At 49.4% G+C, this 6,514-nt stretch overlaps 1 long non-coding RNA gene across 1 annotated transcript; it reads left to right on the forward strand.

The window, feature by feature from the left end:
* Nucleotides 1-436: 436 nt before the first annotated feature.
* LOC109290664 lies at nucleotides 437-6,164 on the forward strand. Its single transcript, XR_002095652.1, has 3 exons — nucleotides 437-603; nucleotides 941-1,135; nucleotides 5,584-6,164. It is a non-coding gene; the product is annotated as an uncharacterized LOC109290664 (long non-coding RNA).
* The last annotated feature ends 350 nt before the right edge of the window (nucleotides 6,165-6,514 follow it).

A 6,514-nucleotide genomic window follows, 5' to 3' on the forward strand; every position in this document is an offset into this window, starting at 1 on the left:
GCTGGAGACCCATTTGACTGTGTGGGTGATTGGTCCCTGCTTTCTGCAGCACAGAATGAGACCATAAGATCAAAGATTTTTACACTCCCTAAATTTGCTGTTCCAGTCCTTTGAAAAGAGCCATGGGCAGTGCAACCATGTTGACTGACTTGTGCTACCTGAGGATACTGTTGTGTTTGTCTAAGTCTGGCCAGAAATAAAATGGCACAAGCCACTGGCATGGGTCAGAGTGCACCTGTCCTGACCAACACAGGATATATTTTGAACATAAAGTAAAACTATGAATTATTTGCCATCAGCAGATTCAACAAAAAAAAGTTTAGGTGTAGGTTATTAGGTGCACATTCAATTAATGCATTCCTATATCTCCCAGATATAACCCGAGGTAGTTTTTTGCTAAGAAACAGAGAGCAGTGGTGCGTAGGCAGTTACCTCAGTAACTGCCTACACCGTTGCCTATGTTTTCCTTGCTGTGATCTTGTCCTCCGTGGTTGACGTTTTGGTGTCTTCTGTTCCAGCATCTCCATCTCCCCCTCTGGCCACGCTGAGGACTTTCTTCAGGAGACGTTGCAGCAGCTTCTATGTCACAGGCACAGGAACCAGGTCTGTATTCCTTGCACATTCAAAATGCCAGGGGAAATCAAGGAGAGGCTTTGGTGCACAGGCATCATCGAATCAGCCCTAGAGAGAAAAGCTACTTCTCCCAGTCTCTCAAAGGAGAAACCCTTTAATCAGCACTGTCCTGTCTAAGGTTGTGGCTGAGTTCCTCCTTGTCCAGTTCCCTCCATGCACAGACTAGATGGTGCAAAGGTTGCGTCAGGCAATTGTGGCAGAAGAGCTCTTGCCACAGCCCCTTCAGCTCACACTGGCCTAGGATGTCTTCGGAAAGCACTTATAACCACACTGATGCACTGAGATGCTGTTATTTGTATTATGACAGGGCCTAGGGGCTGCAGCTGGAAACCAGGTCCCCACAGTTCTGGACACTTCACAAACAGAGATGGTCTATTGATGATGCAGTGTGGGGTAGATTGGGGTGCTGTTCCTTTACTGTTAGCACAAAGCTACCAAAATGTTGATTGCCCAGCTAGGAGCCCTGACAGTCCCCAGCGAATAATCACAGGGAGTAACTGAGGTGAGGCACGCTGCTTTGTGAGCAAATCCCCACTTTCCTTCAGCCTGTTCCTCATCTGAAGACATGATGCGGCAACACTTGTACTGTGGGATGCACTCAGGGCTGCGGAGGATCACTGACTGCTCTCTTCAGATCTTCTATTCCCAAGCAGTGTTGCTCAGTCCTAACACCTTGTTTCCATCTGATGATGCAGTGAGTAGGTAGGCACTTCTGGTGTGGCTGCACCTGTGTGAGACCTTGGGGTCCCCTCCCCAGGAATCCTCCTGCCTGCGCCATGGCTGAAGTGGTTAAGCTGGGAAATGATCTGTGCTTCATTGTCTGGGAGCTGCTGTTGCCTTTATTCATGGGGCGGCAGATGGTTTAGAATTGAATGAGCCTCCTGCGTCTTCCCTCGTATGCAGTCAGGGTGAGAAGGCTGCTCTGTCGATTGGTTCTGTCTGAAGAGTGCCTGTTAGAGAGGCAGGATGCAGTCCTGTTGGTCTGAGGACTGTCTCAGAGGCATAAGTATCAGAATATTGAGAACAGATGCCATAGCAACCATAAAGCAATAACCAGTCTTTTCCCATCATTGATCCTCCCTCTCTTCTGCAAGTTTAAAGGCAGTGCCTCAAATACTTGTGTGTCTGGACCCCTTCCCTGGGAGGCAGTACCATTCCACTCTGCACCATGACAAACAGTTGCTAACGGAGTCTGTGATCAGCTTTGCAATTTGCTACATCACACCATCGAATCACTGTCACTCATGTCATGCCACCGCTTGAAATACAGCCATCTCAGGAGTGAGACAAACTGACTCCCTCCTAGTGGTTCCTGCAGTCTCTCTCATTTTCTTTCTGCCCGTCTTCTAGTGTGTCTGAGATTGGCATTGTGGTTGCGTCCTAGGCAGAGCTAGACACCAGCAGGACCTAGTAAGTCAGTGTGATTGAACTCTTTATCTGTGTGCCACAGCCTGAGACAAGAGGTGAAGAAAAATTCTGCATGTCACTAACTGCAGAGGAGCTGCTGGGGCAGGATGCAGTGACCTGACTGGGCTTTGGCTCAGGTGCCAGTATTCAGTGTTCTTACTGAGTGCAGCTGGCAGGATGTCAGATGGCATCCCCAGGAGGTGGCTGCCCTCTAGCACCATGCCATGGCAGTGACTCAGTGTTTACTCAGGCCCCAATTCTTTAAGATCCTTTAAGGACACAAGCAGCCCCTGAGGCCTCCTTGAAGTACTAGCTGAATCAGGCCCTGACTTGTCAGGGTGACCTGCCAGGTGCTGTGTGGTCTCCTTCGCCCTTGCAGTCAGTGCAAATGAAAGGGTTCAGCACCAGTCAGGAATGGCCTGGGGCTGCTTTCTGGCCCTGGAGCCATGATGATGTGGTTAATGGATGAATACTGTGTGAGTCTAAGCTAGGACCATTGAATGCTGAGGCTTGATGCTTGGCCTCACATGTGAGCTGGTGCTGGAAGAATTTGGAGTGCATTTACATTCAGAGCTTCCTGCTGCTGGCATGTTGCACTGCCTTTGCTATGCCAAGGAAGACCGTGTCACCGTCCAACCTCTGGTAGCTGGTGCATGTTGCTCTCAGGCCTTCTGCCAGCTGCCATGGTCCCTGCTGCAACTGGTGCCTCTGCTGGGTGCATTGCCATGTTAGTGGCTTGCCTGTTGTCCTGGGGTTGTTTATTGCCACCAAAAGTACAGGGACATGCTTGTGATTATGCGGTGTGGGAGTGGATACCACTATCTGCCGCCCAAACTCCTAGCAGTGGTCTGGAGCATAAAGAGGTTGAAGGTGAAGAATTCCTGTTGAGGGGTGGGGGAGGAGGGAAGGGTTAGCAGTTTAGGGGTGAGCATGTTTTGAACAAAATATTAAACCTTTTTCAAGGATTAATAAACAAGAAAGGAGCTTTTTGACTGGATTCAGGCTCTGCCTTGCCAAACCTGTTAGCATCTTTTGGCACCTTACAATGGAGCTGAGCAGAAGCTGAAAAAAAGCCATCAGTCTATTTCCTTTGGCCAGGGTCCCAGGGGAGTACAAGCTAAGCCCTGAACATCCATGGCAAGATGTTCCAAACTCTCCTTCCTTTGGAAGAGGCTCCAAGGTGCCCAGGGAGGTAGGTCTGTTCTGTAACCCTCTGACTTTTTACCTGCAAGTTCCCACTGAAGCCAGTCTCTTCACAAAGGGCTGGTGCCAATCCTGTAGGGCCTGACCTGGGAACGACTGCTCCACCTTTTCCTAATACATTCATTGTCAGTTCGATGGTCAGGCTTCCGCTCCACCAGCCTGTCATCCTTGACAGATTCCACCTTGGGCATCTTTCTGTCAAAGAAGCAACAAAACTCCTCAGAGCTCAACCCGCCAGCATCTTGAATCCCTGACTCTCTCTGTGAACATCGTATCAGTCACCCGTGCTGCTCTGCTCTTGCCCACGAGCTGCTCAGCTCTGGTGTGCTTCCATGGCTTCTTCTTTTCCAGAGTCAGACCCATGCTGCCACTGTCAAATCAATGAAAGGGGAGCTGTGAAATCCCAAACCTATAAACACAGCAAGTTGGTGAAGTAACAGCAGGTACCCAGGGAGGCAAATTTGAGGAGAGCATCAGACCCATAATCTGCTTCTTGCTCATTGAGTCTGGCAGAGCAGCCACAGGGGGAATATCTCCATGAAACGGTTCTGACTGTTGATCTTCTGCTCCCTAGAATTCACCTCACCATCCCACCTCTCCCCCAACCAAGAGGCCTGGCATTGCAGACCTTATTCTAGCTGAGTAGAGCTGGAGATGGATCTCCCCGACACCCCAAACCAACCTCTGCAGGGCAGCATGTTGCACAGGCAGCCCTCTGTATTTCTCAGCTTAGCAGACTGCTTCGTTTCCACCTCCCCCCACAGGCACTGAACTGTTGAGCAATGAATTGCTGTGTTAAACAAACTTTGGGCAATTTAGTTTTAAGCTGCAGAGACAGCAATGAGCGACTTAATTGACTTAGCCTGATATCCAGAGAGGCAACATAATCACATGAAGAGCAAAGCAACTCACTCTCAGTTAAACGCTCCGACCTTCAGAAGATTGGAAGCCATCACATCTCACTCAGGACGTACCCATCACCAGATCGGGGATAGGTAGCATTCTCCTTTGTGTGGGAGCCAGGAAGGACAGCTTGTGTGGCATGCTAGAAGTTCGCTTACAGGATTTTGAGAGATTTTGCTGCATTAATTTTAATCAACAGCTCTCAAGGGAGGCAGTAATAGCACCCATCTATCCAGGTAGCACCATTTCCCCCAGGGAGAAAGAAATCAGACCAGAAGAGGCTGGAAGCAAGCCTGGAAGAGAGAAGCTGTCCTCTGTGCGTGTAGAGCTGTGCACCACCTCCCATTGCTGGTTAGAATAAGACTTGCTACTGTGGCAGGTGTGACTGCATTGCCCGCAAGTGTTTGGGTGTGCTAAATGTCTCAGTCCTAGTCCTAGTGCATGGAGACTTTCCTTCATGTTTCTGGGGGCTATTTTTTGGGAAGCAGAAGGCCCCGGTGCTTCAGTGCAGCAGGCACCCTGAGGATTGTGTGTGCAGCCTGTACCCTGCTCCTGGAGATGTATCCCAGGTCGCTCCTTTCTGAAGGAGGGCTGTGGCATTGGGGCAGAGGAGAGGGTCACTGCTGTGTCTCTGGCACCTGGTTAGGGCCTGGGTGTGTGGTGTGTGCACGTCTCTCAGTGACTGCTGGGATTTGCGTGGACTACAAGTGACCCCCAGTGCACCATCCCCATTTTTCATCTCCCTCAGGCTAAAGGGAAATGCAGATGCCACAGGCAGGCCACTGAGAGAAGTACAAAGCTCCTAGAGCTGTGTAACCAATGGGTCCTGTTCCCAAGCAGATGCAGATCAGCCTCTTTGAGCTTTCCAGGGAAGAGTGAAGTCAGCTGGGGCAGCTCAGCTCATTGCTTTACTTCCTGTGGGCAGAAGCAACAGGTTAGCTGACTCTCTGCCCCCTTGCGCAGGTCAAGACCCAAGTGCCTATCATTAGGGACTACTTTTTTCTTTAAAACTCTCTGGAAGGTGCCAGAGTGCAAATAGCGGCAGGGCCCTGCCCAGCTGGGAGAGCTCTCCAGTGAGATAAGTCCTTCCCCAGTGAATGATGGGAAGTGACAGGTCTTTTCTGTGTACTCTCAGCACATGACTCGCAGCTGCCAATCCAATGTGAATTTGCTAGGAGTGATACAGACAGATTGACAGGGCTGAAGATTTCAAACGCAAAAAATCCTTCTGTACAGGAACCCCAGTGTTTCCTTTGTAAGAAACCATCATCTTTCTTCTCCCCAGGGCTTCCAGTCTCTTGGTGCTTTATCTGATTGCACAGGCTGCACATTTACGTCACTCCAAAACTCAACATGTTGTGTTTATTAAGTCTTAACTTGCTCTATCTAAGCAAAATGAGTGGATCAGTCTTTTTAACGTGCGTTATCTCCACACAGATACTCCAGTGGAGGTGACCTCGGTAGCACTCATAATGAGCGTGAGAAGCATGGAGAGTCCTTATGAAATGTTGCAAAGAACTGCTGTTAAGGGTAAGTGTGAAGGGCCTGGGGTTGTCATTGACTCATGCACAGATGAAGCCAGAAGGAACCATCCAGCCTGACCTTCAGCATAAGACAGGCAAAGAGCCCGGCTTCCATCTAGGCACTGAAGCAAAGTCACCAGATTTTAAAAACCTCTGTTCCCCAGTGGCAACTGTTGGGAGTGAGGCACATTTTTAAATATGGCCATGTGGTTTAGTGACCTTACTAGGAACTGAGTTCTGCAGGAGATCTGGCCATAAACCTGGATGGTGGCATGACAGAGATGGTGACTTTGATGAAGCAGGGCAGGAGGTGCATAGAGACTGTCTCACTGTTTCCTGCTACACTCACATTGGTTTGTATCCAGCTGCTGCCTCTTGTTTTGTGTTGATTCCAAGCTCTCGGGCAGGAACCATTTTGTTCAGTGTTTGCACAGAACCTTGCACCATGGGCTCCTACTATCCAGGAGTACTGTGCTGTGCCGTATAGTACCACTATACAGGCAGTCCTCAACTTACAACATTTCGAGTTACAACGTTTCGCACTTACAGTGTTTATAAATTGACACCCTGCTTCAACTTTCTGATGTCAGTTTCGACTTTACAATGCTTGATCTGACGCCAAGCCATGCCAGTGAACAAGTTCGCTGCATCACCCGTCTCCCTGGAGAACATCTGTCCAAACTTCCTTGGGCACTTTCTTTAAGAAAGCAGACAAGACTCCAGAAAACCCTGCAGACAAGACTCCTGAGAAGACTCCAGCTAAGAACCCTTCAAAAAGTCCAACCAAGAGCCCTTCAAAATGTCCAGCAAAGTCTCCTCAAAGAAGTCCTTCCAAATCAATATGA

Source organism: Gavialis gangeticus, unplaced genomic scaffold (genome assembly GCF_001723915.1).
Source record: "Gavialis gangeticus isolate Ggan-Ray unplaced genomic scaffold, GavGan_comp1, whole genome shotgun sequence".
In the NCBI taxonomy this organism is placed as follows: domain Eukaryota; kingdom Metazoa; phylum Chordata; order Crocodylia; family Gavialidae; genus Gavialis; species Gavialis gangeticus.